Source organism: Stegostoma tigrinum, unplaced genomic scaffold (assembly GCF_030684315.1).
Source record: "Stegostoma tigrinum isolate sSteTig4 unplaced genomic scaffold, sSteTig4.hap1 scaffold_68, whole genome shotgun sequence".
Taxonomy (NCBI): Eukaryota; Metazoa; Chordata; class Chondrichthyes; order Orectolobiformes; family Stegostomatidae; genus Stegostoma; species Stegostoma tigrinum.
The window spans coordinates 1,136,681-1,162,598 of NW_026728622.1; the positions used below are offsets into that span (position 1 = coordinate 1,136,681).

General features: G+C 45.6%; 1 protein-coding gene and 1 long non-coding RNA gene across 2 annotated transcripts in view; both read right to left on the bottom strand.

The window, feature by feature from the left end:
* The window catches only part of LOC132209153 (uncharacterized), a 1,475,533-nt gene that overhangs the window by 1,118,188 nt on the left and 331,427 nt on the right, over nt 1–25,918 (bottom strand). The window lies entirely within an intron of this gene.
* The window catches only part of LOC132209152 (uncharacterized), a 200,285-nt gene that overhangs the window by 103,641 nt on the left and 70,726 nt on the right, over nt 1–25,918 (bottom strand). The window contains exons 5-7 of the mRNA XM_059644308.1: nt 12,357–12,566; nt 8,608–8,769; nt 3,287–3,346 (exon numbers count right to left, since the gene is read on the bottom strand). The gene's annotated coding sequence lies outside the window, so the exon portion shown is untranslated. The remainder of the gene's footprint in view (nt 1–3,286; nt 3,347–8,607; nt 8,770–12,356; nt 12,567–25,918) is intronic.

Genomic DNA, 25,918 nt, shown 5'->3' on the forward strand with positions numbered 1-25,918 from the left:
TGCATCCCATTTCACTCAGTCACTGCATCCCATTTCACTCACTGACTGCATCCCATTTCACTCACTGACTGCATCCTATTTCACTCACTGACTGAATCACATTTCACTCAGTCACTGCATCCCATTTCATTCAGCCTCTGCATCACATTGAACTCAGTCAGTGCATCCCATTTCACTCAATCAATGCATCTCCTTCACCACAGTCACTGCATCCCATTTCCAACAGTCACTGTTTCCCGTATCTCACAGACACTGCATTCAATTTCCCACACTCACTGCATCCCATTTCCCACAGTCAGAGCATCGCATTTCACTCAGTCTCTGCATCGCATTTCACTCAGTCGATGCATCCCATGTCCCTCAGTCACTGCATCCCATGTCCCTCAGTCACTGCATCCCATGTCCCTCAGTCACTGCATCCCATGTCCCTCAGTCACTGCATCCCACGTCCCTCAGTCACTGCATCCCACGTCCGTCATTCACTGCATCACACGTCCGTCATTCACTGCATCACACGTCCCTCAGTCACTTGCTCCATTTCCCTCAGTCACTGCATCCCACGTCCCACAGTCACTGCATCCCATTTCACTCAGTCACTTAATCCCATTTCAGTCAGTCACTGCATCCCGTTTCACTCAGTCACTGCGCCCCATTTCACGCAGTCACTGCGTCCCATTTCACGCAGTCACTGCATCCCATTTAAGGCGGTCACTGCACCTCATTTCACTCAGTCAATGCATCCCATTTCACTCAATCACTGCATCTCCTTCACCACAGTCACGGCATCCCATTTCCATCAGTCACTGCATCGCATTTCACTCAGTCACTGCATCGCATTTCACTCAGTCACTGCATCGCATTTCGCTCAGGCACTGCATCGCATTTCGCTCAGGCACTGCATCGCATTTCACTCAGGCACTGCATCGCATTTCACTCAGGCACTGCATCGCATTTCACTCAGGCACTGCATCGCATTTCACTCAGGCACTGCATCGCATTTCACTCAGGCACTGCATCGCATTTCACTCAGGCACTGCATCGCATTTCACTCAGGCACTGCATCGCATTTCACTCAGTCACTGCATCGCATTTCACTCAGTCACTGCATCGCATTTCACTCAGTCACTGCATCGCATTTCACTCAGTCACTGCATCACGTTTCAAACAGTCACTGCATCCCATTTCATTCAGCCTCTGCATCACATTTAACACAGTCAGTGCATCCCATTTCACTCAGTCAGTGCTTCCCATTTCACTCAATCACTGCATCCCATTTCACTCAATCACTGCATCTCCTTCACCAGAGTCACTGCATCCCATGTCCCTCAGTCACTGTTTCCCCTATCTCACAGACACTGCATCCCATTTCCCTCAGTCACCGCATATCATTTCCCTCAGTCACTGCCTCCCATTGTCCTCAGTCACTGCATCCCATTGCCCTCAGTCACTGCATCCCATTGCCCTCAGTCACTGCATCCCATTGCCCTCAGTCACTGCATCCCATTGCCCTCAGTCACTGCATCCCATTGCCCTCAGGCACTGCATCCCATTGCCCTCAGGCACTGCATCCCATTGCCCTCAGGCACTGCATCCCATTGCCCTCAGGCACTGCATCCCATTGCCCTCAGGCACTGCATCCCATTGCCCTCAGGCACTGCATCCCATTGCCCTCAGGCACTGCATCCCATTGCCCTCAGGCACTGCATCCCATTGCCCTCAGTCACTGCATCCCATTGCCCTCAGTCACTGCATCCCATTGCCCTCAGTCACTGCATCCCATTGCCCTCAGTCACTGCATCCCATTGTCCTCAGTCAGTGCATCCCATTGTCCTCAGTCACTGCATCCCATTGACCTCAGTCACTGCATCCCATTGTCCTCAGTCACTGCATCCCATTGTCCTCAGTCACTGCATCCCATTTCAGTCAGTCACTGCATCCCATTTCACTCAGTCACTGCATCCAATTTCACTCAGTCACTGCATCCCATTACCCTCAGTCACTGCATCCCATTACCTTCAGTTGCAGGATCCCATTTCCAACAGACACTGCATCCCATTTCACTCAGTCACTGCATCCGATTCCCCTCAGTCACTGCATCCCATTTCCCTCAGTCACTGCATACAATTTCCCTCAGTCACTGCATACCATTTCCCTCAGTCACTGCATCCCATTTCCTCAGTCACTGCATCTCCTTTCCACAGTCATGGCAATCCCATTTCACTCAGTCACTGCATCCCAGTTCAGTCAGTCACTGCATCCCATTTCACTCAGTCACTGCGGCCCATTTCACGCAGTCACTGCATCCCATTTAAGGCGGTCACTGCTTCGCATTTCACTCAGTCACTGCATCCCATTTCACTCAATCACTGCATCTCCTTCACCACAGTCACTGCATCCCATTTCCAACAGTCACTGCAGCCCATTTCACTCAGTCACTGCATCCCATGTCCCACAGTCACTGCATCCCATTTCCATCAGTCACTGCACCCCATGTCCCTCAGTCACTGCACCCCATGTCCCTCAGTCACTGCACCCCATGTCCCTCAGTCACTGCACCCCATGTCCCTCAGTCACTGCACCCCATGTCCCTCAGTCACTGCACCCCATGTCCCTCAGTCACTGCACCCCATGTCCCTCAGTCACTGCACCCCATGTCCCTCAGTCACTGCATCCCATGTCCCTCAGTCACTGCATCCCATGTCCCTCAGTCACTGCATCCCATGTCCCTCAGTCACTGCATCCCATGACCCTCAGTCACTGCATCCCATTGCCCTCAGTCGCTGCATCCCATTGCCCTCAGTCGCTGCATCCCACTTCACTCAGTCACTGCATCCCATTTCACTCATCTGGATAGTACTCACTTATTACCATCCCACCTACCTTCCCCAGCACCTCCTCCCCCTCCACGCTATTTGTTTCTGAGCTCCCTTCCACCCTCCATTTCTCAGGAAGGGTCCTGACCCAAAACCTCAACTTTCTTGAGCCTCTGATGCTGCCTGCCCTGCTGTGTTCCTCCAGCTCCACAATGTGTTATCTCAGACACCAACATTGGCAGGTCTCACCATCTGGATAACTCATTCTCACCTTGCAACAAGTGATTTCTCGTCATTTTCTTTTCAGATTACGCATGTACATGTATATATATAAATATACATATAACACTTTTATGCCTGAACCACTAACCTAGAGGATATTTTAAAAGAGTCTCTTCATATCTGCATGCAAGAAAAATCATCAAGGTCATGACTTTCATTTTAGGAATAACTCGAACATTCAAAGTACTCACAGTCAGTGTCCCAGTTCCTTGACCAGTCAATTTGATGTGAATCTTTCTTCCAAGTGGAAACTATAACAGCAATTATATTTGAGAATCAAACTCTTCATTGCATCACCAATATTTCCTTGTCTGTTTGAAACGTAAGATAATGAAATCATCATGGACAGATTGGCCAACAGTGTAATCTAATGTGTGTTATGGCAACTGAAAATCACAACCATTGAAGTGATCTTTAAAAAGCTGTTGTCATACAACAGAGCACTTTTTGAGGTGCAGTGATGAACATACTTCCTGAGATGCAAATAATATATGCCCAATTAATTCCAAAGAATAACTTGACAATTAAAAAGAAGCTAAAAATCTCTTTACATTGTGATGCTTGTCAGATTGCTATTAGTCAATGGAAATCGTTCAGAACAATTATTTATTCCCAGATGAAAAGGAAGTGTATCCATTTCATTTTCACATTTCATTCAAGAGAGGAAAAAAAACACCCTTATGAATGCATTGTCAAACAAGAAGACTCACTAAAAAAGTCACTTGGCCCATTGAATTTCCTCCATCATTCTGTGAGGTCATTGTTGATCTCATTGCATTTGTCATGGTACAACATTTCCACCAAACCCTCCTTGTAGCTAATACATTCCAATCCAAGTAACATCCTGGTAAATCTCTGTTTCTCTGTCATGCCTTGTCTTTCAAAATATTTTTGAGTCATCTACAAATTTAGCCACAGCACATGCACCTCTTTCCTCCAAGTCATTAATAAACAAGCACAAGAGCTGTGGTTCCTTCAGCGCGACCTCATTTCTTACTGACAAGCCAACCCTGGCATCTCTGTCCATTTGTATCAGACAGAATGGGAACTGAAGATGCTTCAGAATCCAAGGTAACAAAGTGTGGAGCTGGATGAACACAGTAGGATGAACACACAGAAGTAGAAGGGTCTCGGCCCGAAACGTCAGCTTTTGTGCTCCTGAGATGCTGCTTGGCCTGCTCTGCTCATCCAGTTCCACACTTCCTTATCTCTGTCCATTTGCCTGTTCTTTCTATCGGACATGAATCATTGGATATTTCGTTCCTAACACTTACCCCTAACAACCTTGTCTCTGTGATACCCAGAGTGATGTATCTGTCAATTTCAATGCGCACCACAAACTCATTCACTTAGTTTCATACACTCCCTGCAATTAAATACAACATCTTCAGTCTGGCATTTACAGCCACCCTTCTTAGCTGCTGCACCTGAAGTGAGAGTCATGAACATTTCCAAACTTTTTGTCCTATTACTTGCTCTGGAAACTTTGCTGAGCACTTACCAGCTTCTAAATTTTTCCATAATTTTCCATGCAACTGCGCTCACCCACTCCAGGCATTTTATTTTAGCGCCCTACCCCGAGACCTTGCTCTGTATTTTGCCAGGAGACTTGTCCCAATATGATTCTCGTCGAGCCGATACCACCAGAACAACTCCCTCCTTCCCCGTACCGATGCCAATGTCCCATGAATTCAAACACATTTCTGCCATGCCACCATTTGAACAATGCATTTACATCTATAAATTATGCTCACACCGTGCCAAATTGCTCAGATCGTAATCCAGAGATTATTACCATTCTGGTTCTGCTTTCTCACCTCAGCACCTTGGCGCTCATAATCCCTCAGCAGAACCTCTTTCCTCTTTCTTCCATATCAATGGTACCTGTGTGGACCACGATAGCTGGATTTCTACTCCTCCCACTTCAAGTTCCTTTGTAGCCGAGATGGAATATCCTGAACCTGGGCACCAGGCAGGCAACACTACTTTCGAGACTCTCGATCCTCATCACAACCAACAGTGTTCATTCCCCTAACTATACTACCTCTGATTATAACTACATTTCACTTTTTATCTCCTCTGGAATGTCCCCCTGTACCACAGTGCGACAGTCAGTTTACTCATCTTCCCTATACCGTGCACTCTCATCCACACAGGAAGAAAGAATCTCAAACCTGTTAGATAAGATCAAAGGCCAAGGTTCCTTCTGCACTACATCCTGGATCCTTCCACCTGCCCTGTTCTTTGTCACACTCTCACGTCTCTGGCCACTGACCGAGTTTCAGCTAGTTAATCTAAGGTGTGTGACTGCCTCCTGAGGCACAGCATTCCCCGGTAACTGTCCCCCACATGATTTGTTGATTGGTAAAAACTGAGATTCCAGTTCATCAACCCTGAGCTGGAGTATGGGGTCTGACCACTACCCCGTCACGTAGGTATAAATCATCGTCTGGCCTGGCATCTCCATTTCAATTACTTCGATCTTAATTTGATTTGAAAACATTCTGGTCTTTTAGTTTGTAGCCTGTAAATATTTCTCCGATTTACTTGCAATCTGAAAGCTACCGATAATAGATTCTTAAACCAGAAGCGATCACCAACGAATGAGCCTGGTTCACCCTCCGGGTCCCTGATTCTGGCTTCAATTTACCCTGTCTCAAAAAAAAATGCTTACAAACTATCAGGCAAAAAAAGCAAGCAAATGGCACCTCTTACACTCTGCACTGACTTACCGCATTGCCACCAAGTTCCCCAAAATATATATTCACTTGGTGCATTTCACTCGAGATGTCATCTCTCCTTCCAGAACGTGCAAAGCATACTGATCCAAAGCAATATACTACCTTCAAAACCTCAGCTCTCAGCTTATTACTTTTGAGTACATTCTCAAATGCTTTCTCCAAGTCCAAACACAACACATTTACTGGTTTTCCTCTATTAATTCTCCTTCCAAAACTTCCTCCAAAAACCCAAACAAATTAGCCAGACATAATTTCTCTTTCAGCAGGCTATGGTGATTCTGTTTGATTAGATTCTGATTTTCCAAATGTTCTGCTGTTATTTTCTTCATAGTTGATTGCCACATATTTCCAACAATAGATGTCAGGCTGTTTCGATTGTAGTTATCTTCTTTTTGCCTCTCTCCTTTTACAATAGGGACGTCACATCGGCATTTTTCCAGCCCTTGGATGCTTCTCTAGAATCTAAACCTTTTTGGGAAATTACAATCAATGCATATACCGACTCTGAAGCTCAGTGTTTAGAATCTTAGAAAGTCAACCATCACGGCAAAGAGTCTAATCTGCTTTTACTCCATTAGATTGTCTATTGCTACTTCTCGAATGGTAGTGATGGTGTGGTAGTGATGTGTTTAATTCCTCCCTGTGTTCTGTAGTAATAAGGGGATCCTTGAAGTATCTTCCACTGTAAAGACTACCCTTCTCTCATTGTGGTTGTTCCTTGATTTAAAAATTAACCTGGCCATCTCAGCCGAGCATATAATTAATGGCATTACCTCTAAAACCTTCTCTGCTCAAGTGTTCAATAAATTGCTACAACCTGAAAGAAGTAATTCTTCCCCTAAATTAATAGGCAACCAATTTGAAAATATGGCCTCTGGTCGTAAAATCTTTCACAAATAGGAGTAATCTCTACGGATATACACTATCAAGTCTCTTAAACATCTTAAATGTTGACAAAATGAGATTTTTTTCAATCTTATAAACTCCAATGAATGTAGCCCAACTTTCCTAAGCATAGCTGTAAAGACTACCCTTTTCTCATTATCACTGATAATGGGAAGCTCAGATGCTGGAGAATCCAAGATAACAAAGTGTGAAGCTGGATGAACACAGCAGGCCAAGCAGCATCTCAGGAGCACAAAAGCTGACGTTTCAGGCCTAGACCCTTTTCTCATTATCATTGTTTCTTGATTTAAAAATTAACCTGGCCGTTACAACCTAGCATATGATTAATGGCATTACCTCGAAAATCCTCTTGGCTAAAGTGTTCAATAAATTGCTACAACCTGAAAGAAGTAATTCTTCCCTGAATTAATAGGCAACCAATTTGAAAATGTGGCCTCTGGTCGTAAAATCTTTCACAAATGGGAGTAATCTCTACGGATATACACTATCAAGCCTCTTTAGAATCTTAAATGTCGAAAAAATAAGTTTTTTTCAATCTTATAAACTCCAATGAATGTAGCCCAACTTTCCTAAGCATAGCAATCCCCTCCGCCATTTCCAAAATCAACCCAGTCAACATGAGGTGTACGGCCTCCCCAGCACTCGCTCTGTGGCCGTACATGACTTGTAAGTTACCATCCTGCTGCTACGTCTCTACTTCTATTTACGATGCAGTCCTCCGTCCATCCGAACATACTACCCTTGAACACATGGGCTCTTTTCTTTTGAGACACCTTACGAGCTGTAGCTTATCAAATGCTTTGTTGAAATCTCAATGTCAACTGGTGGTCCTTCATCAGTAATGTTTGTTTCCTTCTCAAAGCACTGTAGCAAGTTTGTCAAGTATTATTTCCCCGTTATGAAAAGATGTTAACTCTGTAGGATGTTATAGCACACTCAGTACCCTGTTATTTCATCTTTCATTGCCGGCATGAACATCTACCCAGGTTGACCTAAATTGGCAACACTTGCTTACTATTTTGTCCAACTATCTTTGTAATAATGGTGTTATGTTCACAATCTTTCAATCCTCTGAGAATTTTCCACAATCTAAGGATTCTTGGAAGATTATCATCAGTGCCTCCATTGTATCTGTAGCTGCATTGTTCAACATGAGAGGATACAACTCATCACACCCCCTGGATATTTTCTCTACTGATTGCAGTCATGTTTGGAATTCTGTGCAGTGACATTCACTTTTAATAGTTTGCTAAATACTACCAGGAACAGAAATTGTGATCCAGCTGCAACTAAGCTAAAGCTTTCAGCACAGAAGAAAGTCTTTGAATTCATTATGACCCAAATAACTCCTGAAAAGGGCAATACAATTTGCCTCAGTCAATAAATGTTCTTTCTCCAACATCCTGAGATGCATTATCTGTATTTCTTCAAATTTACCACAGAATCTGTTGCAATCACCCTTTCAGCAATACGCATGACAACAATTCGGTATTCTTCGTCCCCCTGCAGCCTCTGTTGCACATGTGCATTGTTAGGTGATTATTTGTTTGTGTGCCTGCTTTTTTGCTCAAATGGATAAAGGTAAGTTCGTGTTCTTTTGTCATCAGAACTCTTGCCTCCTCACTCTCATCTTCCTTGTTTTATCCCTCTGCTGGAATATTTAATTTGTCGACATATCTGAAATATGTTGTCGAATGGATTGGGTTTTGTGCCATTGCATTCCCCAAAGCCCATCTACCCATCCTGTTGCTTGTTCTAACAGTTATTATCTTGCAGAGTGGAAAATGCAGTTTGAAAGCAATGGAACATTATTGATGAACAAGTTGATGCATAAATTGCTGCGATCTTCCAAACTACAAACTCACCTTCGATTCTTTCTCGGTCAGAGCATTATGCCGGCGCACATGAATCGTGTTCTCAATGGGACGTCCAAAACCATGGAATTGAATTTGCATGTTGATTTCTTCTTCCCTCTTCAGAAATGCAATGTCGTGTCATGATGAAGCTTCCAAGGCAATGATTGTGTCCTTCAATGAAGGGAAAAGTGACTTTTAGATTCATGGAAATATTTCAGTACTTCCACATGCATGAAATGCAAACATTCTCCCTGCATGCTGACCCAAGTCCGCAAGACTAGGGCATGACCCAGTCTCATTTTATCCTATCTTTCTGATTTTACATGCCACGGGATAATCATTGCAGTGTAACAGAAATGTTGATCATGGAAATTTATCAGTGTTTTAATAAATAATGGCAAATTTTCAACATCTTGCAAGTGTATGAAGGCTCAATCTCGTGACACCTTGCCTGCTGCACAAAGACATTCTTACACTGCTTTGAGTGTTAGGGCTCAAACAAAACACAATCATTACACAAATGCATCAACACGCTACTTTCAATAGGATCTGGCGCAGGTTTGGAGGGCCGAAGCGCCTGTTCCTGTGCTGTAATTTTCTTTGTTCTTTGACCAGATAAAAAGGAAAAGGGAGGTGTATAACAGTCATCAAGGGAACAAGAGTCCCTGGGGACGCACTAACGTCAACCAGGCCAACATCCCCAGCACTGAGGCACTGACCATCCTCGATCAGCTACAATGGGCTGGACACTTCATCTGTATGACTGACACGAGACTCTCCGCATGTTCTCATCCCAGCTTCAAAAAAGCAGGCGAGACCCAGATGTGCAGAGGAAGCACTCGGTGATAAACTCAAGTCCTCAATGGTGAAGTGCGACATTCCTGCAGACACCTGGGAATCGCCGGTCTCAGACGGCCTAAAGCCTGAAGAGCACCTGGGAAGGCATCAAACACTTTGAGGCTTGCCTTTGGAAGCAGCGGAAGCCATGCAGCCACACCAACACCTCCCTCACCCCTTCCCACGACTGCCTTCTGCCCCGAGTGCAACAGAGCCGACGGTAGCTGCATCGGTCTGTACAGCCGGCGATCAATTCAGCCTGAGAGTGGGAGAGTGTCATCCATATCTGCGAGAAACCACCATGATGATGATGTATAGTGTGCAGGGGCATCTCGTCATAGCAATTCAGAGAACAAATACAGGGCAACAGAACGCTGGTGACCAAGATTAGGATTAGGGAGAATCTCAAAATCTTCTACAAGTGTCTCAGAGGGAAAGAGAAAACCCAGGGAAAACCAGGTCTCATTAGGGATGAAGAGGCAAATGAATGGTTTGAACTGGAGGGCAATGTCAGGTGTTAAACGAGAATTTCACATCAGCTTTTACATGTGAGATGGAGCACACAATTCTCGGACAGAATTAACAGAGACTGGGGAGATATTAGGTGTTTTGGTGAATTTAAAATTGGACAAATCCCAGGTTTGGATGAGGTGTATGCCACGATGCCCAGGGAGATGAGAGAAAACATTCCACTCGCCCTCATACAGAGATTTCAAAAGTACCAAAGGACTGGAGAACAGGTAACATAGTTCCACTTATCAAAATGCGTGACAAACATAAAGCAGAGTATTTCAGACCGGTGAGTATCACATCAGTAGAGAGGAAAATATTGGAGAAAATTCTGAACGGCAGACTTAATTTCCATTTCAAGAAGTGGGGTCTGATCAGCGACCGTCAGCATAGCTTTGTCAGAGGGAGGTCACGCCTCACAAACTTAGATGATTCTTTCAAAGAGGTGACGGAGTGTGCAGATGGGAGTTGATGTAATGAAAATAGATTTCAGCAAAGACTTGGACAGGGTCCCAAATGGGAGCGTGGCAAAGAAGGTAAAGCTCGGGGGGTCCAGGAAAATACAGCAAGTTGAATCCAAAGTTACAGATTGGTCAAATGGGCAGGTCAACGGTAGATGGAATGTTAACCCTGATCAATAAGGCAATTTGGACAAACTAACAAGGCAAGGAATCATTCAAAGAAATGCCAGGACACTAGGAAGATCAGAGGAATGGTGTGATCTTGGGGTGCTTGTCCACAGATTCCTGAACATGGAATGGCAGCTTAAAAGGACAGTTCAGAAAGCACATGGCTCAAGAGCTGTACAGGACTTTGGTTAGGCCCCAGCTGAGGTGCTCAGTGCAGTTCTAGTCTCTCCATTATAGAAAGGAGGTGTTTGCATTTGAGCATGTGTGGAGGACATTCATCAGGATGTTCTGAGGGGGTGAAGCATTTTAACTCGATGGAGAGTCTGGATAAGTTTGCGTTAGCAATAACTGCTAATGCTGGAGTCTGAGATCACACAGTGTGGAGCTGGAGAAACACTGCAGGCCAGGCAGCATCACTGTTGCCGATCTCTGATCAAAGGTCTAGGCCTGAAACATCAGCTTTTGTGCTCCCGAGATGCTGCTTGGCCTGTTGTGTTCAGCCAGCTCCACACTTTGTTCTCTTGGATTCTCCAGCATCTGCAGTTCCCATTGTATCTCGCATCACTGTTTTAGCTGGATAAGGTTGGCTTGTTTTCTTTCGAGTAGAGAAGGTTGAAGGAGGTCCTGAAAAAATTGTTTAGATTAATATGGGTAGGGGCGAGGTAAAAAGAAGGTCCATAATAGGGTCGGTCGGGGGGCGGTGGTGGGAGAGGAAGAGATACATACATTTAAGCTAAAAGCTCAGAAGGAATTTCAGGAAAGAAAAGACACCCAGAAGGTGCTGGGGGGTTGGAATTCATTGTCTGGGACTTCAGTTGAGGTGGATAATCTTTTCACATTAAAGAAAAAGGGTTGGTACAGCACGTAAAATGAAATAACATTCAAGGCAATTGGCCTATTGCTAGAACATGAGCCGAATGTCAACTTAGTGTGGTTTCAGTGGTTACAGACACAATGGAATGAAGTGCTTGTTCAATTCTGTAGAATTCTCTGATTCTATGATTCTGGAGCAGGGGACAGTGAGTGGACAGCACGGGACAGTTCACCTATCTTCTCTTTTATCCATCTTCTATCTGCCTCCGCACTTCTCCCTATTTTTTACAGAATCCCCTTCTCCTCCCCCATTTTTGAAGAAGGGTCTCGATCTGAAACGTCAGCTTTCTTGCTTCTCTGATGCTGCTCGGCTCGCTGTGTTCATCCAGTTCGCCACCTTGCTCTCTCAGATTCTCCAGCATTGGCAAGTTCCTACTATCTCTTGAGGAAACTTACTTGTTTTTGCACCCAAACTGTGGTGAGAATGTGGAACGCACCGACTGTGTGGGTGGTAGAGGCAGAAAGCATGATAACATTTAACAAGTCTGTGATTGGGCATTTGCGATGCCAAGGCAAACAAGGCTCTGGGTCGAGTGCTGGGAAATGTGATGAGAATAGTTCGGGACTTGCATCTTGTGAGAGCACATACAATTTGCTGAAGGGTCTGTTCCATTACCATAGCACTCTATTATGCTGTCCCTCAATGATCCTGTGACAAGCAAGTGAAGGTTTACAGAAACAGGTACTTTTCAAGGACAATGCCAAAAGGAAAAGTGATGCACAGTCAAAGTGCATGTAAGAATTTAACAAAGGATTAACACCATTGAAGAACTGGTATTTGTGCCAATGCACCAAACCTGCAGATGAAAATGCAGTGTCCAGTTTGATTGCAAACAGCATCAACCACCAGTTAGGAACATGATCAATGGAAATATCTGAAGGTCTGCTGTTGTGATCTCAAGCATTTACCTGCGTCGAGTGAAATCCACCACCATAGTTCTGTTGCATCGTTGGCCACCTCGCAATCGGTGTTGCAGAGTCAATATCATTCCTTGACAATGCTTGAAGCAAGGCATAAGCAGTGGTTTCCACAGTCATCGCAAAAGCCTCTGCTGCTTCAATTGGATACGGCTTCTCGTCCTCCAACCATGGAGGTTTTCCAGTTACCGACATCAGAATCTGTCATTTGAGAAAGGGGTAATAAAATGTGAGGCTGGATGAACACAGCAGGCCAAGCAGCATCTCAGGAGCACAAAAGCTGACGTTTCGGGCCTAGACCCTTCATCAGAGAGGGGGATGGGGGGAGGGAACTGGAATAAATAGGGACAGAGGGGGAGGCGGACCGAAGATGGAGAGTGAAGAAGATGGGTGGAGAAGGTGTGGGTGGGGAGGTAGGGAGGGGATAGGTCAGTCCAGGGAAGACGGACAGGTCAAGGAGGTGGGATGAGGTTAGTAGGTAGCTGGGGGTGCGGCTTGGGGTGGGAGGAAGGGATGGGTGAGAGGAAGAACCGGTTAGGGAGGCAGAGACAGGTTGGACTGGTTTTGGGATGCAGTGGGTGGGGGGGAAGAGCTGGGCTGGTTGTGTGGTGCAGTGGGGGGAGGGGATGAACTGGGCTGGTTTAGGGATGCAGTGGGGGAAGGGGAGATTTTGAAACTGGTGAAGTCCACATTGATACCATATGGCTGCAGGGTTCCCAGGCGGAATATGAGTTGCTGTTCCTGCAACCTTCGGGTGGCATCATTGTGGCAGTGCAGGAGGCCCATGATGGACATGTAACTACTAACCTCATCCCACCTCCTTGACCTGTCCGTCTTCCCTGGACTGACCTATCCCCTCCCTACCTCCCCACCCACACCTTCTCCACCTATCTTCTTCACTCTCCATCTTCGGTCCGCCTCCCCCTCTCTCCCTATTTATTCCAGTTCCCTCCCCCCATCCCCCTCTCTGATGAAGGGTCTAGGCCCGAAACGTCAGCTTTTGTGCTCCTGAGATGCTGCTTGGCCTGCTGTGTTCATCCAGCCTCACATTTTATTATCTTGGAATCTCCAGCATCTGCAGTTCCCATTATCTCTCATTTGAGAAAGGGATTAGCTGAGAATAAAGTTTACATCATATAGATTTTTGTTTGCATTTCACCAACACAACAATGGTTTTCTGGTCAAGATCCACCATTGTCTCACCACTGATGTCTATAACATTCTCCATACTTCCCGCTCAGTGATGGGTCCTTTTGTTTGGGAAAAATAGGCACCTTCAAATGCAAATGAATCAAGATGAGCTTCAGTTTCTCATCAGGCTACATGGCAGTTATTACAAGATGTTACGAACAAAAGGTGAAGAGGCAGATGAAACCATTCATTGCATCAGTCTGGATGATCTTCTTGCCCTCATCCTGAGGAGGCATCACAGATCTTAACTTACACGCAATTCAAGTTATTTCATGCAATGACAAGACTGAATGTTCTGGATACTGCAAATGCCATGGCACCTGGCAGCATCTGACAAACTGTATTGGAACAATGTGCCCCAAGGTCAGCACACCAACAGTAAATGTTTTCCAGTACATTTTTAAACACTTGCGACACTCACATTTCAGAGAAAGATGACCTATCATGTAATAGTCAGACAAATTGTGCTGACCAATTATGGCCTCAATGTATTCTCAATCATCAGCAAAGTAATGCAACATCTGGATGACCGTGCTGTCAAACAGCTGCACACTAAGGTTCAGCTTACTTTTCGTCATGCCACACTTCTCGTAACCTCATTCAGGAGTTACCACAAATATGATCAGCGATCCTGAGCTTGAAAAGGAAGGAAAGTGCAATCTGTCCTTTCCACCAAGGCAACTTCTGATTGAATGTGGTGTGAAGCAGAGGAATAGAAAATTGAGTCAGTGGCATTCACTGGATACCTGCACTGGTTGAAGTCATGTCTTCATTTGAACCAAATTGGAGACATGAATGTTCATTGAATATTGTCCAGGTGTCCAGCAGAATTCATGACTTTTCCAACAGTGAAATCAACAATGAGAAAATACAGTGAGACTTGGACAACGATCAGGCTGGGCCTGATAAACGATAAGTAACATTTGCACCACACAAGTGCTAAGCAGCAATCAGCTCCAACAAGAGAGAATATGACCATATCACAAAATTCCATGTCCTTACCTAAACATCATCCTTACATTTATTTTTAAATGTACAAGTGCTATCCAAGCCATGGAGGGCTATGGGCCAGGTGTTGGAAATGAGGTCAGAAAAATTCACTGCTTCTCTTTGACTGTCACAGAATCCGTGAGCTTAAGAATTTAATTCTCCTGTATTGTAGACTACTGAGGTGCTTGGCTATCCACTTCATCAAGGTTAACACTGATCTGAAACTAAACTGGGTCAGTTATCTAATCAGCAGTAGCCAGGTCCGTGGTACAAACCGCCCTGCTGTGGAACAGGGTCAGGCAAATCCAAGTGAGTGATTGTGGTTGGAGGCTCATTCGTTGGGGGCATGGTGTCTGTCGCCACATTTGAGACAGCAGGGCTGTGTGTTGCTTCCCTGGTGCAAAGGTCAAGGACATCTCTGAGTGGTTGCAACAAATTCTTAAGGGGGAGGGTGAGCAGCCAGAGGCCATTGTCCACATTGGTACCAATGACGTAGGAAGAAAGAGGGATGTGATCCTGTGGACTGTGTACAAGGAGTTAGCAAAGAGGCTGAAAGGCAGGGCCTAGAGGGTAATAGTTACTGGGTTACTACCAGAGCCACATGTTCGTGAGCTAAATTATACAAAGATAGGTGAGATGAATGCATGGTTAAGGAGCTGGTACAGGGGCCAGGGTTTCAAGTTCATGGATAACTGGGTCCGCTTCTTCGGCAAGGGGTGACCTGTGTAAGAGGGATGGGTTGCACCTGAACTGAACGGGAACAAATATCTTCACACGGAGGTTTGCTAGTGCTACTTAGGATGATTTAAAGGCTGGCAGGCAGCTGGAAACGAGAGCAGCAGGTCAGCAAGTCGATGAATTGATAGCAGGTACATGTTAGGACCAATAAATCAGAAAAGAATGGCAGTCAGACACAGGTACATGAACATGATGGCACAAACAAGCTGACCTATGTTTCTTTCACTGCAAGGAGTATTATAGCTAAGGCAAATGAGCTTAGAGCCTGGATCAGTACATGGGACTCTGATGTTGAGGCCATTACATGGGTTTGGTTGAGACAGAGACCGGACTGGTTGCTCAATGTTCCAGGGTTTCATTGTTTTCGACAAGATAGAGGGGAAGGTAAAAGGAGGTGCTCTCCTAACCTGTGGGAAATATTACATCTGTACCGAGAAAGGATATTCTGGAGGGCTTGCCCACTGAGGCAATAGAGGTCGCGTTCAAAATTAAGACAGACACAATCACTCTGATCAGATTAAATTAATAGCCTGCTCCCCTGTTGCCACTGACACACTGAGGAACAAATATGTAGGCAGCTTGTGAAATGATGCACTAACTCAGAGTTGTCACAGTCAGTGAATTTAACCTCCACGGTATTGACTGGGACTCCCTTACAACAAGAGTTTAAATGAGGCTGAATTTGTTTAGTCTATCCAAGAGAGTTTCTTGACACAGTATATGGAGAGAAGATGGGCCATGCTGGGCTTTGTCCTGGTCAGGTAACTGGTGAGAAGGGTGGGAAAGCATTTTGGAAATAGTGATCACAACTCCTTCAATTTTAAGATTGCTATGAAGAAGGATAAGTCAGGACCTTGGGGGAGAGTAAATTATATCAATTTTAGGTAGGAGCTGGGGAGTGTTAATTGGGGGGAGCTGTCACATTTGCCACATGGGAATTGTTTAAAGGCCTGCTTATGAGTTTCGGATCAGGAAGGAGGAAGGACAAGGATGGCAAGGTAAAAGACCCTTGGATAATTGGGGAGGTTGTGAAGTTAGTCAAATGGGCAAAAAACAGAAATATGTCAGGTTTTGGAAGCTAAAATCGAACAGGGCCGACATAAAGAAAGCAGAAAAAGAAAGGGTGATGAAATGACCTTGGCAAGGAGGGTTAAAGGAAATCCCAAGGCATTCGATGCATACATCAAAAACAAGGGGATAAATAGTGAGAAAGTAGGACCATTCAGGATAAAGGAGGGAACTTGTGTACGGAAGCAGAGGATATGGGCAAGATCCGAAATGAGAACTGTGCATCACTATTCACTCAGGCGAAGGGTGTGGAGGATAGTGGGATTTGTGTGGAGCATGCTCATATGACAACAGCATTTTGAGATCAAGAAAGAGCATTAAGGTGGATAAGTCCTCAGGACCCAATGGTATCTACTCAAGGATTTTGAGCGAGGTGAGAGAGGAGATTGTCGGGGCATTCAGCAATATCTTTGTATCCTTAGTAGCCACTGGAGGGGTACTGGAGGACGAGCAAGTTGCTAAATGTTCTTCTTCTGTTCAAGAAGGTAAATAGGATCAATCCAGGAAACTATAGACTCGAGAGTCTCTCATCATTCATTGGGAAGCTATTGGAGAGAATTCTTAGGGATTGTATTTACCTGTATTTGGAACAGCATTGCCCAATTAGGGACAGTCAGCATGGCTTTGTGCAGGGCAGGTCATGTCTTACTAACTTGATTGAATTTTTTGAGGAGGTAACTAATGTGATCATTGAAGGTAGAGTGGTGGATATTGTTGACATGGATGTTAGCAAGGCTTTCAACAAGGTGCTTCACCGTAGGATCATCCAGAAGATTAAGATCCATGGGGTCCGTGGTCACTTATCTGCTTGGATTCACAACTGGCTTGCCCAGAGAAGGCAGAGGGTGGTGGTGGAAACGTGCTTTTTAGGCTGCAGATCCAGGACTATTGTGTTCTGCAGGGATCTGTACGGGGACCTCTGCTGTTGTGGTATATATATAAAATGACTGAGGTGACAAGATAGATGGATGCGTTAGTAAGTTTTTAGACGATAGAATGATTGGTAGAGTGGTAGTTAGGGTAGAAAGTCATAAAAGGATACAGAAGGATACAGGTCCGTTGCAGAAATGGCAAGTGAATTTTAATCCGTTAAGTGTGAAGTGCTCCACTTTGGGAAATTAAATGTTAAGGAAAAATATACAGTTAATGGCAGGACCCTGAGCAGCATTTGTGTATACAGGGATCTTGGGATTCAGTTCATCGCTCCCCGAAAGGGGCCACACAAGTTGATAGAGTGGCAAAGAAGACGCATGGCATGCTTGCCTTTATTAGTTCGGGAATCAAGCACAAGAATCAGGATGTCATGTTCCAGCTTTAGAACACTTTGGTTAGGCCTTAAGTATTGCACTCTTAAGAATTGTATCCAATTCTGGTCATCATGTTACAGGAAGGACGTGGAGGTTTTGAATAGGGTGCAAAAGAGGTTGCCTGGATTTGAGGGCTTGAGCTAGAAAGGAGAGGCTGGAAAGACTCAGACTGTTTTCTCTGCAGTGGCAGAGGTTGAGGGAAGACTTGATAGAGGTTTACAAATTTGTGACATGCATGGACAGATTCTGACTGTAACCCTTCTCCCAGATGTGAAATGTCTAAAACTGGGGGCATGTACTTAAGGTGAGAGGGGGAAAGTTCAAAGGAGATGTCAGAGACAATTCTTATATACAGAGTGGTAGGAGTCTGAAAAGCACTGCCGGGGTGGCTGTGGAAGCAGATACAATAGGGCCGTTTAAGACACTTTTATATACGTACATGAATATACAAGGAATGTAGGGATATGAATCAAGGACATTCAGAAGGCTTTAGCTAAATTTGGCATCATGTTTAGCACAACAGTGCATGCCAAAGGGCCTGTTCCTCTGCTGAAGTGTTCTCGGATCTATGTTCATCAATGTGACTGGAACCGTAGATCAGAGACAATAGATTCTACAGCAAGTAACTCACTTTGGACTTCTCAACATCTGTCCACTGCCGATAAACTCCAAATCCGGGTGTCAATGAAATACTCTTCACTCAGCTGAACGAGTGCGACTCCGACAACACTATCGATAAACGACAGCAATGCAATCAAATCATCCCACTGATTGATCCCCCTTCTTACGTCAGGATATAGGAAAACAGGTAGGCCATTCAAACCTTCAAACACTTTCTACCATCCAATGAGATTATAACTTAATTGCGGCCTACCTCCATATTGCCTTTGGTCCATATCCCTCAATACTGTTTTTCCTTTCGGTCGAACTGAAAATTTACAATTAACAATGGATCGAGAATGAACTGTTGTTTGAGATGGGGAGTTACAACGAGACAATGCACCAATTCATCAAACTCCTTCCACAGTACCTGATAATTGTGTGAACCCTACCACCCAAAAATATTTAAACAGCAGCTCCAGAATCTGCATGTTCCCTGTCAAAATCAGCAGAATCCTGATCTGGAACTGTATGACTGTTACTTCATTTCCACTGAGTAAAAGCAATTCATCTCCTGTCCTCAGTATTTCATTAATATATTCATACCACGTGCATTGCAGCTATTCAACAGGCCAATCCTCCACAACCTTCTCAACAGCACTTCTGGATGGATAGCAAATGCAGCCCAAGAAAGCAACATCAATGACATGCTCGTGAATTTTAAAAATTATCATGACAATATTTGCGGATTATAACAAATCTCAGACTTCATGACGTCAAAAAATCCATTCTCCCCCTCTCCCCACTGCTTGGATGTGCATTCATGATTGTGATTTACAAAGAACAGCAACTAATTTGAAACAATTCACTTGCAAAAATAGAACAGAAATCTAGTTTTGTGCAAAACCGATGCGAAACAGATAGTAGCGGATCGCCAAGGGGACTGTTGGAGAATGCAGAATATAGACAGATTGGAGAGTTAGGTGGAGAAATGGCAGATGGAGTTCAATCCGGGCAAATGCGAGGTGATGCATTTTGGAAGATCCAATTCAAGAGCGAACTGTACGGGAAATGGAAAAGCCCTGGGGAAAATGGATGCACAGAGAAATCTGGGCGTTCAGGTCCATTGCACCCAGACGGTGGCAACGCAGGTCAATAGAGTGGTCAAGAAGGCATACGGCATGCTTTCATTCATCAGACGGGGTATCAAGTATAAGAGTTGGCACGCCATGTTACAGTTTTATGGGACTTGGGTTCACATTTGGAATATGGCGTACAGTTCTGGTCGCCACATTACCAATAGGACGTGAATGCTTTGGAGATGGTGCGGAGGAGGTTCACCAGGATGTTACCTGGTATGGAGGGCACTAGCTCTGAACAGAGGTTGAGTAGATTGGGATTATTTACATGAGAAAGACGGAGATTGAAGGGGGGGACCTGATTGATGTCGACAAAATCATGAGAAGTATAGACAGGGTGGATAGCAAGAAGCTTTCTATCTCAGAGTGGGGGGACTCAATTACTAGACGTCACAATTTCAAGGTGAGAGGGGAAAAGTTTCAGGTATATGAGTGGAAAGTTCTTTATGCAGAGAGTCGTGGGTGCCTGAAACGCGTTGTCAACGCAGGCGTTCGAGGCGGCACAATAGCGTCATTTAAGATGTATCCAGACAGAAACATGAATGGGCAGGGAGCAAAGGGAACAGATCCTTGGAAAATAGGCGACAGGTTTACATAAAGGATCTGGAATGGCGCAAGCTTGGAGGGCCAAAGGGCCTGTTCCTGTGCTGTAATTTTCTTTGTTCTTTTCCTCTTTGAAACACTTTGAAGGCTGGCTATTAGTTAGACAACAGCAGCGATCCCTGGGATTCGTCATTAGAAACATGAAGGAGTTTCCAACATCAATTGGACAGAGAGCGTATATGAAGATTCAAGTCACTATTTCATCTACAACTTTCCACTCACACCGGTGCAATGCCCTTTCAGAACTACAGTGCATGTTAGTCCAGAACATGCTGCACTCAAGCCACTTCCATTTTTCCACTTCCTGAACTACAATTTGATCCCTTCATTTCCTGCTTTGTTTGCTTTTATGTTTTTCTAGTCTTGAAGATTTCTACAGTACAAATTTACAGTTGCCCTATTATAGGAAGGATATTTTTAAGCAAGAGTGGGCACAGAAGAAATTTACCAGATCGTTGCTGAGCATGGAAGGTTTCAGTGATAAAGGAAGGTTGGGTCAGCTGCAACTTTTTTCACTGGAGCAAAGGGGGATGAAAGGTGACCTGATCGACGTTAATAAATAGGACAAGGCTGGAGGGATATGGGCCAGGAAGAGGCAGTTGGGACTAGTTTAGTTTGGGATTATGTTGGACCTAAGTGCCCATTTCCACGCTGTACGACTATGACTCTATAAAATAGGCTGACAAGGTCAAGTAACACATACCGTACCAAAACGAGAAAAAAAAAAGCACAGCATCCCCCTCAAATTACATCTCACCACAGGACAAGTTAAGGCCAGGCTACTACATAGAACAAACATCAACACTGCATCTCAAACCTCCACTGGAATTGAATAGTTTTGCATTTATCTTGATAAGTGAAACCACATTCTGTTCTCCAACCCTCTGGTACTTCCCTTGTGAGAGGAATTGAAAAACTGGTCAGGGCCACAGAGATTTTCTTTCTGAGGTAACAAGGTGCAGAGCTGGATGAAAACAGCCGGCCAAGCAGCATCAGAGGAACAGGAAGGCTGACGTTTCAGGCCGAGACACTTCTTCAGAAATGGGGGAGGGAGGGGGGTTCGGAAATAAATAGGGAGAGAGCGGGAGGCGGATAGAAGTTGGATAAAGGAAAAGATAGGTGGACAGGAGACAGACAGGTCAAAGAGGCAGGGATGGAGTGCAGGTGGGAAGTTAGGGAGCAGACAGGGCAGTCCAGATAGGACGAACAGGTCAAGGGGGCGGGAAGAGGTTAGTCGGTAGGAGGTGGGGGTGGGGGTGGGGCTTGAGGTGGCAGGATGGAATAGGTGGGTTGGTTTTGGGTTGCAGGAGCAGGAGGGGAGATTTTGAAGCTTGTGAAGTCCACATTGACACCACTGAGCTGCGGGGTTCCCAAGCGGAATATGAGGCGCTGCTCCTGCAATCTTCAGGTGGCACTGCAGGAGACCCAGGATGGACATGTAATCTGAGTATTGGGAGGGAGAGGTGAAACGGTTCGCGACTGGTAGGTGCAGTTCTTTCGTGCATCGGTGACTTGCAAAGGTCCCGAAGCCTCCGCTTGGTTTCCCCGATGTAGAGGGGGCCACAATGGGAACAGCGAATACAGTATATCACATTAGCAGATGTGCAGGTGAACATCTGCTTGATGTGGAATTTCTTCTTGGGGCCTGGGATGGGGGTGAGGGGGGAGGTATCGAGACAGGTGAAGCACTTCCTGCAGTTGCAGGAACAAGTGCCGCATGTACGGGGTGCTGGGGGGGGGGAGTGTGGAGTGCATAAGGGAGTCACCTAAGGGTGGGGAGGGAAAAAATGTCTTTGGTGGTGGGGTCAGAGTGCAGATGGCAGAAGGGGTGAGGGGTGAGTTGTGGGAAATGCGGGTGACCCGGTCGAGGGTGTTTTCGACCACTGCGGGGGGTGGGGGGCGGGGGGGGGGGTGGTGGTGGAGTTGCGGTCCTTGAAAACTAAAACTTCTCTTTCAAATCCTCCCACCTCCTACAGACAAATTGGGTGGCCAGGGTATCCACATGGGCCCAAGCTATGCCTGCCTCTTTGTAGGTTACATGGAACGATACCTCTTCCATACCTACACTGGCCCTAAACCCCACCACTTCCTCCGTTACATTGATGACTGTATCGGCGCCACTAATGTGGTAGCTGCATCCGCTGTTCCCATTGTGGCCTCCTCAACATCATGGAAACCAAGCGGAGGCTTGGGGACCGCTTTGCACATCACCTATGCTCACTTCACACTAAGCAACTCTCCCTCGCAGTCCTCAGATGACATGTCCATGCTGGGCCTCCTGCAGTGCCGCAATGATGCCACCCGAAGGTTGCAGGAAGGGCACTTCATATTCTGCTTGGGAACCCTGCAGCCCAATGCTATCAATGTGGACTTCACAAGCTTCAAAATCACCCCTCCCCACAACTGCATCCCAAAACCAGCCCAGCTCATCCCCGCCTCCCGAACCTGTCTTTTCTCCCTCCTATCCCCTCCTCCCACATCAAGCCCCACCACCATCTCCTATCCTCTTGATCTTTGGCCTTGATCTTTGAGTCCTCATTTTCTACAGATTTAGTACCAGAGGGCTGCAAATGTTGTGCCCTTGTTCAAGAAGGGCAGGAGAGATGACCCAGGTGATTATAGACCAGTGAGCCTTACGTCTGTTGTCGGAAAAGTTTTGCAAAGGATGAGAAGAGATTTAGGATTTCTAAACATCAAGCAAGCACCAATTTGATTGGAGATCGTCAACATGGATTCGTCAAGGGCAGGTCGTGTCTCACAAACCTCACTGAGTTTTCAGAAGGTGACCAAGCATGTGGACGAGGGAAGGGCCGTTGACGTGGTGTACACGGTCTTCAGGAAAGCCTTTGATAAGGTTCCACGTGGTCGGCTATTGGAGCAAATATGGACGCATGGGATTGAGGGACATTTAGCAGTTTGGATGAGAAACTGGCTTTCTGTAAGAAGGCAACTAGTGGTGGTTGATGGAAAATATTCAGCCTGGAGTCAACTCGCTCGTGGTGTGCACAAGCATTTGTTTTGGGACCACTGCTGTTTGTCATTTTTATAAATGATTTGGATGCAGGCACAGGTGGATGGATTACTCAGTTTGCAGGTGACTACTGAAGTTGGTGGAGTGGTGGGCAGTGTGGAAGAACGTCGCAGGTTGCAGGGAGACTTGGATAAACGGCAGAATTGGGCTGAAAGGTGGCAAATGGAGTTCAATGTGGATAAATGTGAGGTGATTCACTTTGGGAAGAATAATCGGAAGGCAGAATACTGGGTCAATGCAAAGATTCTGGGCAGTGTGGATGTGCAGAGGGATCTTGGTGTCTATGTACATAGATCCCTGAAAGTTGCCACCCAGGTTGATGGTGCTGTTAAGAGGGCTTACAGTGCGTTAGGTTTCATTGGGAGAGGGAATGAGTTCCGGAGCCAAGATGTCACACTGCAACTGTACAAAATGCTAGTGCGGTCTCATTTTGGAATATTGCGTGCAGTTCTGGTCGCCCCATTACAGGAAGGATGTGGAAGCATTGGAAAAGGTGCAGAGGAGATTTACCAGGATGTTGCCTGGTCTGGACCAAAGGCCTTATGAAGAAAGGCTGAGGGGCTTGGTCAGTTCTCATTGGAGAGGAGAAGACTAAGAGGGGATTCAAGAAACACATACAAGATGATCAGAGGATTAGATAGGGTGGAGAGTGAGAGTCTTTTTCCGAGGACGATGACATCAGCTGGTTGAGGGGGCATAGCTACAAATTGAGGGGTGATAGATTTAAGACAGCTGTCAGAGGCAGGTTCTTTCCTCAGAGAGTGGTAAGGGCATGGAACGCCCTGCCTGCCAATGTAGTTAAATCAGCCACATTAGGGGCATTTAAACAGTCCTTGGATAAGCATATGGATGATGAAGGGATAGTGTCGGGGGATGGGCTTCGATTAGTTCACAGGTCAGCGCAACATCAAGGACCGAAGGGCCTGTTCTGCACTGCTCTATGTTCTAACTCCCCACCTGCACTCTTCTTCAGTGGTTCCATCCCCGCCTCTTTGAACTGTCTGTCTCCTCTCCACCTATCTTCGATCCGCCTCCACTTCTCTCCCTATTTATTTCAGAATCCCCTTCCCCTGCCCCATTTCTGAAGAAGGGTCCAGATTCAAAACATCAGCCGTCCTGTTCCTCTGATGCTGCTTGGCCTGCTGCACTCATCCAGCTCTACACCTCCTTACCTCAGATTCTCCGGCATCTGCAGTTGCTACTATCTCTGAAGAGATTTTCTTTCTCTTCTCCCACAGCAGTCTTGGAAACAACACATCTGGGCGTGGGGATTTGTTCACTTTTAAACCAGCCAAAAATTTCAGTTTCACACTGCATCTTCCTGCTTTATAGACATGAATGCTTCTCCTTGAAGGGAGAGCCGATGGGAGGGACTTGTCTACTGTATCAATGCCCTTCAGTTCCGAACACAGATTGCTCCCTCACCCCGTGTACACCCCGGTTTCTAATTGGCACTACTCTTTCCCTGGTTATTCTCCTGCTTCATGTACCTGTGGAATATCTTGATATTCTCTCCAATATTGGCCACCACCGTTTCTTCACACTTCCTTTTTATACGCCACTAGTCATCCATTCATTTGCTTCCTTCGCACTTGTCGTAAACATGTCCTGAACATTCCTCAAGATCCAGGGTTTTCCAGGCTTGTCGATGATAAATTTCACCCAAAATGGAATGGCCTTTACTCTCCCAGTTCCTTTCCTGGACGTATCCGACTATTCTGCTGCAGATTCGCCCTCAAGTAACTTCACAAAATATTTTACCCAGATCCTGCCTGGTTTAAATAAAATATGCCTCTTCCCAAACCAAAGACACTTGGTTGTTTTAACAGACTGACATTCTCCTTTCCCGTAACATATGTTGAAAAGTCTGTTGTCATGGTCACTATCGCTAAAGCACTTAGCCACTGTCACCTTGAACACTGGCTTTGTGTCCCAGAAATAGGTCCAGCATTGGAATACTGCGTCCAGTACTTGGAATACTGCGTCCAGTTCTGGGCGCCCTATTATAGGAAAGATGTGGATGCTTTGGAGAGGGTTCAGAGGAGGTTTACCAGGATGCTGCCTGGACTGGAGGGCTTATCTTATGAAGAGAGGTTGACTGAGCTCGGTCTCTTTTCATTGGAGAAAAGGAGGAGGAGAGGGGATCTAATTGAGGTATACAAGATAATGAGAGGCATAGATAGAGTTGATAGCCAGAGACTATTTCCCAGGGCAGAAATGGCTAGCACGAGAGGTCATAGTTTTAAGCTGGTTGGTGGAAAGTATAGAGGGGATGTCAGAGGCAGGTTCTTTACGCAGAGAGTTGTGAGAGCATGGAATGCGTTGCCAGCAGCAGTTGTGGAAGCAAGGTCATTGGGGTCATTTAAGAGACCGCTGGACATGTATATGGTCACAGAAGTTTGAGGGTGCATACATGAGGATCAATGGTCGGCACAACATTGTGGGCTGAAGGGCCTGTTCTGTGCTGTACTGTTCTATGTTCTATGTTCTATTGCACTGTCCCTTACAAGCCCGTCTACGTGTTGATGTTAAATAATCTCTCAAATGTATTTCAAGAATTATTTCCCAAGTCAACCTTTTATGTTATCTCAATTCGCGTTGTGCAGTTGAACTCCCCTGATATAATTTTTATTTTATTCCTTCTCACCTCTCAGTGAATTACCTGCAATTGCCCACTGCTTGGAGGTCCACAGCCGAAATTCCTCACAACATTAGCAAACCCTTGTGCAAAGATTTTGGCTCCTTTCCGGTTCAGCTGCAGACCAGCCCACTTGTAGAGGATACACCATCCCCGCAAGTTTTCCTTCAGATCCGGGAGTCTAAATCCTTCCCCAAACACAAACACTTGAGCAAAGCATTCATGTGTTTTCTTCCCCTTTTTCTTGC